At 35.8% G+C, this 12971-nt stretch overlaps 1 long non-coding RNA gene across 4 annotated transcripts in view; it reads left to right on the forward strand.

Annotated features, from left to right (window-relative positions):
* Positions 1–12971, forward strand: part of LOC112640808 (uncharacterized) — a 481961-nt gene that overhangs the window by 96790 nt on the left and 372200 nt on the right. For all 4 annotated transcript variants that reach the window (XR_007411443.1, XR_007411446.1, XR_007411445.1 and 1 more), the window contains exon 2: positions 11913–12083. This is a non-coding gene — a long non-coding RNA (uncharacterized LOC112640808). The remainder of the gene's footprint in view (positions 1–11912; positions 12084–12971) is intronic.

Raw genomic sequence — 12971 nt, forward strand, 5'->3', positions numbered from 1 at the left:
TCAAAGATATTTTAGGTTAGATAACTAAACAACTTTCAGGAAAGAATTTTTGTTTGTTTGTTTGCTTGGCAACTGAAAAGAAATGAAGATCAAGGAAGCAGTCTCACCTAGACTTTTTAATGAATATGAGACAAGTCCTACCAAAGGCAATTATTAAACCATCCCCCAAAGTTGTTTGTTCCACTTATGGATGCAGTCTTGGTTCCATAAGACCTCTAGGTGTAAAACAGCATCATCAGCCGTCTTGCTAACCTCACCTGTTGAAATATTAAAAAGGAAAAAAAATACCAATATGTACAAACCCAGGGGCAGACAAAGCAAAATACACTCAAGGCTGTAAGGAATTAATTTTTCAAATTCAATAAATAAACCTCCATTGCACATGTATGCTAAAATGCTTAAAATTAAAATTCAGAAATACTTATCTTTTGTGTTGTCCTTGAAATACTTTACCTTCTCTAGATTGACTCACAACATCATGAAACCCACATTTAAAACCTATGTCTTGCCAGGGGCAAAATGCCAACAAATAATAACAAAAAGGAAAAAAAATGAAGCCAGGTAACACCAGCCGAAGTTTGCTGTTGCATACTTTTTTCTGTTTTCCAGATAAAAAAATTGTGAATCAAATGTGAAGAAACTGATAATGGGACATTAGGAGAGAAAAGAACACTAAAATACTTAAATGTATGTTAATTCAGTATATGTATAAGCTTCCATAATAATTTAAAGCAGTTTTCTAAAAGATGTGAAAGCATGTTCTTTCAATAGTCACTACTAGCTTGTTAATCAATTTTTATAAGCTTCCTCTAAGAGAGTTAATTTTTTAAAACTCTGCTACTTAATTTACATTGTGCTTCCTGAATAAATTCATTAGCTTCTCCTACAAGTCTTAGTTTCTGAGGGCCAAAATAACCTGATCAAAAGTGAAAAATGCAGTAGTGAACCAAAAAATGACGCCCGTTGTGTTACTGACTCCTGACTTCTTTTGCAAATATAATTTAATCACTTAGTTTGTGAGTGTAGACACAGCTGTAAAATCATCTTGCAGGTCCATTTTTTGATCCTTCCCCATCTCCCAGAGATTAGGAAAAACAGGATTGCGTGCCTTCAACTTTGCAAAGCTGGAAATACGAGATTATGTGAACAGGACATCCATGAAATAGCTATATTTTAGGATGTTTCTGCTAATTTGTAATGGACTTACAAAAGATGAAAAAGAAATGATTTCTCAAGCTCAGCACTGCTGCCATTTTGGGTGGATAATTCTTTATTGCTGATGAGGAGGCGTTCTTTTGTGTATTGTAGGATATTTATCAGAATCGCTGGCCTCTGACCTACAGAATGCTGGTGGTATCCCTTCCCAGTCTGACAACCAAAACTATCTCCAGACATTGCCAAATGTCTCACAGGGGATAGAATTATCATACCAAGATAGACTATTGTAGGTAAAATATCAAGATATATTGGAAAATCATCTATTGCTCTAGTCATGATAGGCTGGGTCAATTGATGGCCATTTTGAATTACCATAGGCAAAAAGATAATTTCTAATCCCTGACAGAGTTCTTTATTCTGCTTATGAATTAAACCCTAATTCCATAAAACCTCTGGGTATCAGACTGAATCAACAACTGTCTCTTCAGTGAAAACAGAATGGCAGCCATTAAAAGGCAAGTCTACAAGTCCAGAGAGTAGAATCTTAGAATTTTAGAGCTGGAAGGAAACTTGAAGAGCATCTATGCAAACATCCTCTTTTTTATAGATGGGCAATGAATCTAGCAAGGATGTGTGACTTGCCCAACGTCACATAGCTACGTAGCGGCAGAAAGAAGAATCCAAACCTTGAACTCCAATTCCAGATTTTTCGCCCTAGACTCACTGTAGGTCTTTTTATTATGGTAGATTGAGTTACACATGGAACTTTTCCCAAACCCAGTAAATATTTTTATTTATTTATTTATTTATATTATTTATTTATTTATTTATTTATTGTCTTTAATTTTTTTGCCATTTTATTTTTTATTATTTATTTGTTTAATTTTTAAATTTAAATTCAATTTGTCAGCATATAGTGTAACACTCAGTGCTCATCCCAGCAAGTGCCCTCCTTAGTGCCTGTCACCCAGTCACCCCATCCCCCCATCCTCCTCCATTTCTGTAACCCTTTGTTTTCCAGAGTTAGGAATCTCTCATGGTTTGTCTTCCTCTCTAATTTTTCCCCACTCAGTTTCTCTCCTTTTCCGTATAGTCCCTTTCACTATTTCTTATATTCCATATATAAGTGATTGTCCTCTGATTGACTTATTTCACTCAGCATAATACCCTACAGTTCCATCCACATCAAAGCAAATGGTAGGTATTCATCCTTTCTGATGGCTTCTTTATCCACTTATCTGTCAAAGGACATCATGGCTCCTTCCACAGTTTGGCTATTGTGGACATTGCTGCTATGAACATTGGGGTACAAGTGTCCTGACATTTCACTACATCAGGATCTTTGGGGTAAATACCCAGTAGTGCAGTTGCTGGGTCATAGGGAGCTCTATTTTTAACTTCTTGAGGAACCTCCACACAGTTTTCCAGAGTGGCTGCAGCAGTTCACATTCCCACCAACAGTGCAAGAGGGTTCCCCTTTCTCCACATCCTCTCCAACATTTGTTGTTTCCTGCCTTGTTAATTTTCCCCATTTTCGCTGGTGTGAGGTGGTATCTCCTTGTGGTTTTGAATTGTATTTCCCTGATGACAAGTGGTGTGGAGCATTTTTTCATGTGCTTGTTGGCCATACGTAGGTCTTCTTGGAGAAATGTCTGTTCATGTCTTCTGCCCATTTCATGACTGGATTGTTTCTTGGGTATTGAGTTTGATAAGTTTTTTATAGATCTTGGATACTAGCCCTTTATCTGATGTCATTTGCTAATATCTTCCCACATTCTATAAGTTGTCTTTTAGTTTTGTTGACTAGTTTTTTTGTTGTTTCTTTTGTTTTGTTTTTTGTTTTTTGTTTTTGCTGTGCAGAAACTTTTTATCTTAAGTCTCAGTAGTTCATTTTTGCTTGTTTCCCTGGACTTCATAGATGTGTCTTGCAAGACGTTGCTGCAGCCAAGTTCAAAAAGGGTGTTACCTGTGTTCTCCTCTAGTATTTTGATGGATTCTTGTCTCATATTTAGATCTTTCAACCACTTTGAGTTTATCTTCATGTATGGTGTTAAGATAATGGTCCAGTTTCATTCTTCCACATATAGCTGTCCAATTTTCCCAGCACCATTTATTGAAGAGACTGTCCTTTTTCCAGTGGGTATTCTTTCCTGCTTTGTCGAAGATGAGTTGACCATAGAGTTGAGGGTCCATTTCTGGACTCTGTTCTGTTCCATTGATCTATGTATCTGTTTTTGTGCTGGTACCATACTGTCTTGATCACAGCTTTGTAATATAGCTTGAAATCAGGTATTGTGATGTGCCCAGCTTTGATTTTCTTTTTCAATATTCCTCTGGCTATTTAGGGTCTTTTCTGGTTCCATACAAATCTTAAGATTATTTGTTCCAACTCTGTGAAGAAAGTCCATGGTATTTTGATAGGGATTGCATTGAACATGTAAATTGCTCTGGGTAGAATAGATATTTTCACAATATTTATTCTTCTAATCCATGAGCAATGGAATGTTTTTCCATCTCTATACATCTTCAATTTCTGCATAAGTGTTCTGTAGTTTTTGGAGTACAGATCTTTTACCTCTTTGGTTAGGTTTATTTCTAGATATCTTATGGTTTTGGGTGCAATTATAAATGGGATTGATTCCTTGATTTTTCTTTCTTCAGTCTCATTGTTAGTGTATAGAAATGCCACTGATTTCTGTGCATTGATTTTGTATCCTGCCATATTGCTGAATTGCTATATGAGTTCTGGCAATCTTGGGATGGAGTCTTTTGGGTTTTCTATATACAGTATCATATCATCTGTGAAGAGTGAGAGTTTGACTTCTTCTTTGCCAGTTTTAATGCCATCTATTTCTTTTTATTGTCTGATTGCTGAGGCTAGGACTTCTACTACTATGTTGAATAACAGTGGTGAGAGTGGGCATCTCTGTCATGTTTCTGATGTTAAGGGAAAGGCTCTCAGTTTTTCCCCATTGAAAATGATATTCGCTGTGGGCTTTTCATAAATGGCTTTTATGATATTGAGGAATGTTCCCTCTATCCTTACACTTCTAAGAGTTTTAATCAGGAATGGATGCTATATTTTGTCAAATGGTTTCCCTCATTGAGAGGATCATATGGTTCTTGTCTTTTCTTTTATTGATGTGAGCTATAATGTTGATCGTTTTATGAATCTTGAATGATCCTTGCATCCCAGGGATAAATCCTACTTGGTCATAGTGAATAATCCTCTTATTGTACGGTTGGATCCTATTGGCTAGTATCTTGGTGAGAATTTTTGCATCCATGTTTATCAGGGATATTGGTCTGTAATTCTCCTTTATGGTGGGGTCTTTTTCTGGTTTTGAGATCTGTTTTTTTTTAAAGGTTCTTTTCTTTTTATTTTTGTAATATCATTCCATACAAAAGCAGTAGAAACATAACAGTCTTAACAAGAAATTTACAATTGAATATTTGAACAAAAAATCTGTACACATTATCATTTACAGCAATTATACATGGTAAATTAGCTGACTGTAAAAAAAATGTTCTTTCTGAACCCCTCTGCTGCCTTTAACTCTTGGAGTATTACAGGTAGAAGGCACACCTAGCACTATTTATAAGGACCAAATCAAGACTGTGTCACTTACATAAAATCCATTAACAGTTCAATTTACTATCTTTGACTACTCTTCAGTGCTCTGAGGAAAAAAAACACACCTTGACATATTGACAAAAGGCCCCAAATTAAGTTTCTGTAAAGATATTAAAGTTATTCAATGATGAGAATAGTCAGATACCAGTAAAGAAAAGAAAAGTAAAGAAAGCTGACACACAACTGGCCCCATGGATGTGCAGCTAACTCCAAAGTAGCCAAGGTAATGCTGCCCACATAGAATGAGTTTGGAAGTATTCCCTTCATTTCTATCCCTTGAAACAGCTTTAGTAGAATAGGTATTAGTTCTTCTTTAAATGTTTGGTAGAATTCCCTTGGGAAGCCATCTGGCCCTGGATTTTTGTTTCTTGGGAGGTTTTTGATGACTGCTTCAATTTCCTCCCTGGTTATTGGCCTGTTCAGGTGTTCTATTTCTTCCTGTTTCAGTTTTGGTAATTTGTAGGTTTCCAGAAATGCATCCATTTCTCTCAGATTGCCTAGTTTGTTGGCCTATAGTTGCTCATAATGCATTTTAAAAATCATTTGTATTGGTGTCCTTTGTATTGGTTGTGATCTCACCTCTTTCACTCATAATTTTATTAATTTCAGTCCTTTCTCTCTCTCTCTCTTTTTTTAAATAAGACTGGCTAAGAGGTTATCTATCTTATTAATTCTTTCAAAGAACTAGCTCCTGGTTTTGTTGATCTGTTCTACAGTTCTTCTGGTTTCTATTTCATTGAGTTCTGCTCGAATCTTTATGATCTCTCTTCTTCTGCTTGGTTTAGGCTTTATTTGCTCTTCTTTCTCCAGTTTCTTTGGGTGCAAGATTAGCTTGTGTATTTAAGTTTTTTCCAATTTTATGAGGGAGGCTTGTATTTCAGTGTATTTCCCTCTTAGGACCGCTTTCACTGTATCCCAAAGATTTTGAATAACTGTATTTTCATTTTCATTAGGTTCTGTGAATCTTTTTAATTCTTCTCTAATATTCTGGTTGACCCATTCATCTTTTAGTAAGATGCTCTTTAGCCTCCAAGTGTTTTAGTTTCTTCCAAATTTCTTTTTGTGATTGAGTTCTAGCTTCAAAGCATTGTAGTCTGAAAATATGCAGGGGACAATCCCCGTCTTTTGGTATTGAGTGAAACCTGATTTGTGACCCAGTATGTGGTCTATTATGGAGAAGTTTCCATGTTCACTTAAGAAGAATGTGTATTCAGTTCCATTAGGATGGAATGTTCTGTATATATTTGTGAAATCCATTTGTTCCAGTATATCATTCAAAGCCCTTGTTTCTTTGGTGATATTCTGCTTAGAAGATCTGTCTTTTGCTGAGAGTGCTGTATTTGAGTCTCTTACTACTATTGTATTATTATCTATGTATCTCTTTACTTTGGTTATTAATTGATATACTTGGCTGCTCCCACATTAGGGGCATAAATATTCATAATTGTTAGATCGCCTTGTTGGATAGACCTTTTAAGTATGATATAGTGTCCCTCTTCATGTCTTACTACAGTCTTTGATATAAAATCTAATTTATCTGATATGAAGATTGCTACCCTAGCTTTCTTTTGAGGACCATTTAAACGGCAAATGGTTCTTTACCCCTTCATTTTCAGTTTGGAAGTGTCCTTAAGTCTAAAATGAGTTTCTTGTAGACAGCATATAGATGGGTCTTGCTTTTTTATCCAGTCTGATACCCTGCATTTTTTGATGGGGTCATTTAGCCCATTCACGTTCAGAGTAACTATTGAAAGATGTGAATTTAGTGTCATAGTATTACTGATACAGACCCTGTTTCTGTAGATTGTTTCTTTGGCCTCCCTCCTTGTCTTACAGGCCCCCGCCCCCCTTAATATTTCTTACAGAGTCAGTTTGGTGGTTACATATTCTTTCAGTTTCTGTGTATCCTGGAAGCTCTATATCTCTCCTTCTATTCTAAATGATAACCTAGCTGGATAAAGTATCCTTGGCTGCATGTTTTTCTTGTTTAGTATCCTGAATATATCATGCCAGCCGTTTCTGGTCTTGCCAGGTCTCTGTGGATAAGTCCACTGCTAATCTGATATTTCTCCCCATATAAGTTAAGCATCTCTTGTCTTGAGATGCTTTTAGAATTTTCTCTTTATATTTGAAATTTGCAAGTTTCACTATTACATGTTTAGGTGTTAATCAGTTTTTGTTTATTTTGCAGGGAGGTCCTCTCTATCTCTTGGATCTGAATGCCTGTTTCCTTCCCCAGATTAGGGAAGTTCTCAGTTATGATTTGTTCAAATATACTTTGTGTTCCTGTCTCCCTCCCTCTCTCTCTATCTCTTTTGATCTCAGTAAGAAGAATATTATTCATTCTCAAGCTATCATTTATTTCCCAACGCCTTTCCTTGTGGGTTCTTAATTGTTTTTCTCTTTTTTCCTCAGCTTCCTTCCTTGCCACCGACTTGTCTTCGATGTTACTCTCTCTTCCACCTCATTAACCCTAGCAGTTAGAGCATCCAGTTTAGACTGCATCTCAGTTAAAGTATTTTTAATTTCAGATTGATTAGATCTCAATTCTGCAGTAAGAGAATCTCTAGAATACTTTATACTTTTTTTCCAGAGCTACCAGTAATTTTATGATTGTACTTCTGAATTGTATCTTTGACATGCTACCTAAATCCATATCAAGTAAGTCTGTGGCAGAGAATTACTTCTGGTTCTTTCTTTTCTAGTGAATTCTTCATTGTAGTCATTTTGCCCAGTGCAGAATGGCTTGTCAGAAGCAATCACTTTTCTCCCTGTAGCGTTCCAGCTGTTCTTTTGCATCTCAGGTTAGAATCCTAAGTCTTCAGGATGTCTTGAACGTTTTCTAGGTAGGTTTGGGGGACCAGATGAATCAAGGACTCCTACTCTTCTGCCATCTTACCTCCTCTCCTCTGTATATGTAAATTTAAAGGTTGGTGACAGTGTAGATAAAATTTGCCTCAAATTTTTTAAGCCTAAGACCTTATGGTTTTGATTATCATCTCAGACGATAATCTGCCTGGATTTGATCCTATATTCAGTACAAGGCATGTTCAACATGTTTATTTTTTGGAAGATATTATAACTATAAGTAATAAAATATTATTAGATATTTTCATTTAAGTATTTCTTTATCTTCTAAAACTTATTCTTTCCCAAATACCTCTCCAGATTCACCTAACTCAATGATTTTCCTAGTTTAAAAACTCACATTGACCTTTACTTATTTCTTTTTATTTCTTGTTTTTCAATTTCTAAACCCTATCAATTCCTTTGCCTCATAACATTTTTGAAAAAAATTATTTCTTTTCATGTTTATTGACATCACACTACAGAGTATGTATGTAGACTAATAAGCCATGCCAAATTTATTTTGCCACATCTAATCTTTTTTTTTCCATCTACTACCCAGCCTATCTTGCATGCAACCATTTGGGATTCTACAGTTTTATGTCATGAATCTATTAATAAATATTAGTTGAACAATTCCTGAGTCAAGGCAAATTCTAGGCAGAGGTGGTGAGGTGGAGCATGAGGAGAAGGGGATCTGTAGCCAAAGAAATTTTAGATAGGGCCCTTATTTCAGTTGAAATGCACATTGCAGTAAACTAAAAAGTTCAGTGCAGAAGCACACATACATGCAAATAGGTACATATAGCAGCTTGACATTTTGCACTTCAAATTCCTGAGATGATATATCCTCTCAAAATATCAGTTTAAAGATAAATCTTAATAAAAAGTTTGAAGATGTTAAAATCCCATTTGAGATAATCTCAACACTGTTCTTTCCCATGTGTACTTGTTAACAGCAACCGATTTTACAATGGCAGCAAACAATTGTATAGTAGTAGCTGATGTCACCATCTTCTCTTTGCAGATTTGAAGGGGCAATTATAATTCATGGTCAGGGCCATTTTGAAGGGACCCTTCTAGTTTTTCAGAAACTAGTGGTCACACCAGTATTTATTTGGAGCTATTTATTCACAGGTCACCTCTCCATCAGTGTCCTGTCTTCTGGGTTTCCTTTTTGGTCTTTATATTAGAGATGAAGCCCAGGCCCTTAAATGTAGTAGTGTAGAACAATTGAAACTCTGGTGGCCTATAGAATTACCTCAGTTTGTTTTAAGCTTTGGGTAATGATTTAGCATTTCTATGTAATAGGTGTCCTTTTAGTTAAAATTATACATTCACTCTATGTAAAAGATGGTTGTAATTGTGACTTCTGTGATAAGATACCTTTTTCTGTGTGTAGCCTATTTCCAACATTTCTATGGATATCCACTCTTGGCATCCACATTTTTTATGAGAATGACCATTTTATACAATAGGACTTTGCTCTTGGGAGCCACAGTTGACTGACTCAATAGTTAGAATCCTATTCAAACTGGGCCACTGAACCTCTTGCCTGAAATTTTCAATTTTTGAATTTTTAATTAATTTTTATTGAGGTATAGTTGACACATAATGTTATATTAGTTTCAAGTGTATAATATATTCATCAAGTCTGTATGTTATGCTGCACTACACCATAAGTGTAGCTAGCATCTGTCACTATAGAGTGCTATTATGGTACTATTGACCTTATTCCCTGTACTGTACTTATAATCCCCATGACTTGTCTATTCCATAACTGGAAGCCTATACCTCCTACCCATCTTCACTCATTTTGCCCATAGTTCCACCCTTTCCCCTATGGCAGCTCTCAATTTATTGTCTATATTTATAGGTCTGTTTTGGCTTTTTGTTTGTGCATTTGTTTTATTTTTTAGATTCCACATATAAGTGAAATCATGTGGTATTTGCCTTTCTCTGATTTTTTTTTTTTACTTAGTGAAATTTTGAATTTTAGGGTGAGAGTTTTGGCAATCTCTCTTGTAATTAAAGATGTTAAATGTAAATTAATCTTAGAGCTCCTTTAGTGGCCAAGTTTATGCCATGACATGGAACCAACTGGTTTACACAAAGAGAAAGAGAAATGGAAAGATGAATAAAAAGGTACATTAACTGGAGATAGTCTTCCATTTCCTGGTGGTTCTGGTAGTGCCTTAGCCCTGCTACATTATTGACCCTTCTATTTGAGATTTTTCTTGAATTCCATGGGATATTTCATTATTCTCCCAATAAATCCTATTTCTGTGAGCCTTTCAAGTTGTTTTGTTTTTGTCACTTGCAATTAAAATATGTGTCATGAATACCTTCTGCCTTTGCAGTTCCATGAGAGGAAAATGTAGTTTTGAACAGAAAGCAGTCTTAGGGCCATGAATGGTTAACAGTCGCATTGATATACACACATATATACCTGTGTTCACACACATATATGCCCACACAGATCCAAAAATATGTGGTCTAGACTCTATCTAATGTAAAAAATAAAGGCGACAAATATATTGTTAAGAAGAGGCAAATTAGAATTTATTATGTCATTATTTCGTTCAAAACTTTTATTTGTATCCATTGTCATTAGGATATAAACTCTTGAGTCTGGTGTTCTGGATCTGTTACAAGCTGCCCCTAGGATACCTGTGGCAGGGACACTTCATCATTTCTGTAAAGTCCCTCTTTGCTGATTCTCACCTAAGTTCTTTTGCCATGTATCCTGCCTATAGGACCCTGCCCTCTTTCTCTACGCCCAATGAGACTTTTGCTTATTCTTCACAGCTACATTTAATTCCCATTTCTCAAGTTCTTGAGCCTGCAGAGGGCTCTTCATTCTCTGAAATCTTATAGCTGTTATTATTTTAATCATTTTCTTAACATTTACTATTTGTGCCATATATAGTTAATTATTTTAGAGATATGAGCTTTAATTCTTTCTGGAAGTATAAGCTCTTTGAAGGTAAAGACTGTTTTTTTTTTTTTCTTTTCTTTCTTTTTTACTGCACCCTCCTCTTGCCCTGCATCCACTGAAAGTGAGCATTTGGTAGAGTGCTATATTTGAATTAACACATACAAGAGTAAAATGTGGCCTATTCTCTAAAGGAACCAACTATAAATTTACTTAAAAGAGCATTAAAAATTAAATTATAAAGCTCATATTAGCAGACGGTAAAAAGGTTTAACCAGCAGCTACTGCAGATACAGGGACATATGAGAATTCTGATATAAAACTGAAAGCAAGAGAGCATGTGAGTAAATTTGGAGGCATGATGATTAAAGAGGAGAAAATAGTCAAACCTTACTTAATATATTTATTTTTCTTAAGTCAAGGGAAATTATCTAACCTTTTAGACTGTAAACTCCATGAGGCCAATTGTCATATCTACTCTGTCCATCACAGTAAAGCCAGTCCCCTGGCTCTCTGTCTAGTGGAATTCAGTCACTAGTAGGAACCACCATTGCATAACCAGAATACATTTTGTAGTGAGTATTTCTGCAGAGATTGTATATACTTTCTAGCATTTCCAGAATTTGTACCCAGTTTCTGTAGTGGCAACTAGGGACTGATCAATATTGGTAAAATATTAGAAATACTTTTGATGAAATGCATATAGTCAGGGGAGTAAAACCTCTGTGTCATGGAGACCAAATTCACAGTAGATGCAATTAGGAAGACTGAGGGGGTTCTAATAAAAAGAAGTGAACAAACCAACAAAGAAGAGCATTGGACTGAACCAGTGCAGATAAGCAATGGACATAGAAGCTGATGTGAAGAGTATCATAGAAAGGATTCAGACTAGAACCAGAGGGACGTTCCCTAGCTTCTCCTAGTTAAGGGCTTCATTAGTATCTTAGTGAGGAATGTATGGTGATTTTATCTGTCATGTTTCTCTAGGTTGCACTTCAGAAACAGTGACCTCCAACTCTAAGTGGCTTGAGACCACAAAGCTTGATTGCATTTCTGGTTGGCTTCAAATCCATTGAGGTCTTATTGCACCTGCTCTTTATTCTGGAACACAGACCAATAGAATACTTACTCTCTGGGATCCTACAGAATAAGGATTGCCAAACATAGCAAATGAAAATATAAAACACCCAGTTGAGTTTGAATTTCAGATAAGCAATAAATGATTTTTATGTGTGTAAATGTGTTCCATATAGTATTTGTGGTATACATGTACAAAAAAGTTATTTGGTGTTTATGTAATTCAAATTTAACTGCATGTACTTTTTTTTTTTTTTCTAGCAACACTTTGCCAGGCCCATAAATGGAGAAAAAGAGAAATCATGTGACATCATGAAGGCTTTCAAATCTTCTACTCAGATGTGGCACTTGATACTTCTGCTTCTCATTGGCCAAAGAAGACATGACTAAGTCTGACATCAATGGGATAAGAGACGTAATCCTCCCTTGGAGGTATTCCTAGCAAGGGAGGAGTAGCATTACGATAATGATACTGTATTATCATCTACTACAGTACTAAGTAAAGAATGGAAAATTTATTTCATAGTATATATGGGTTGTGCTTTTCAGGGATCTTTTTTTTCATCCTTGAAAAGGATCTAAAACAGCTCCTTTAGTTAGTGTGAAGAAGTAACTGAAGCAGGAAGGCCTACCTGATATTTGCTATGTCTCATTTTCTGAGCTTCGAGAGGAAAGCAGTTCTTTGCAGCTCTGCTCCTAGTTAAGGTGACTACTTGAGTTTAACAATGAAGGCTCATTTCTGTTTGGTTGACTGTCTTAGGTCCCATTATTTTAAGGAAAGGTTCCTGGTCTTAGTGAGTGAGCAGTGAACTGAGAATGGAAATCTGAGAGGATGAAGAAAGTGGTTTTACCAGCAGAGGCTAACATGTCTGAAGTGTTTGTTTGCTTGTGGCCCATGGCCTCTCCCATACCTCTCTCTTGGGGATGGCCTTCTTCCTTTATACACGCAGTGCAAACTCTTCTTTGTAACCATTTTTTTCTATTAAAGGTACTCCTTCATATGCCTCTACATTTCAAAGGATTTTCCTGATGGATGGGGATATGGGCTGGTGATACGCAGGATTTTCCTGGTCCCTAATGCCCTTCTAGTTTGGTCCAAGGTCTTTTTTATATTCAAAATTTTTACCAAAAATTAATTTCTAACTTTTGTTACTTTTGCCTGTCCCAGAATTCATGTTTAACTTAGTATAACATGTGGAAATTTCTCCCGGTTGATTTTCAAGGTCAATCATAATAGAACTAGATCTCTGAAATAAATAGCCTGGAATGTAATGAATACATATCATCTGCATTGACTTCTGTTTTGTTGAGTTTTTCTTT

The sequence above is a fragment of the Canis lupus genome, chromosome 6 (genome assembly GCF_003254725.2).
Source record: "Canis lupus dingo isolate Sandy chromosome 6, ASM325472v2, whole genome shotgun sequence".
Lineage (NCBI taxonomy): Eukaryota > Metazoa > Chordata > Mammalia > Carnivora > Canidae > Canis > Canis lupus.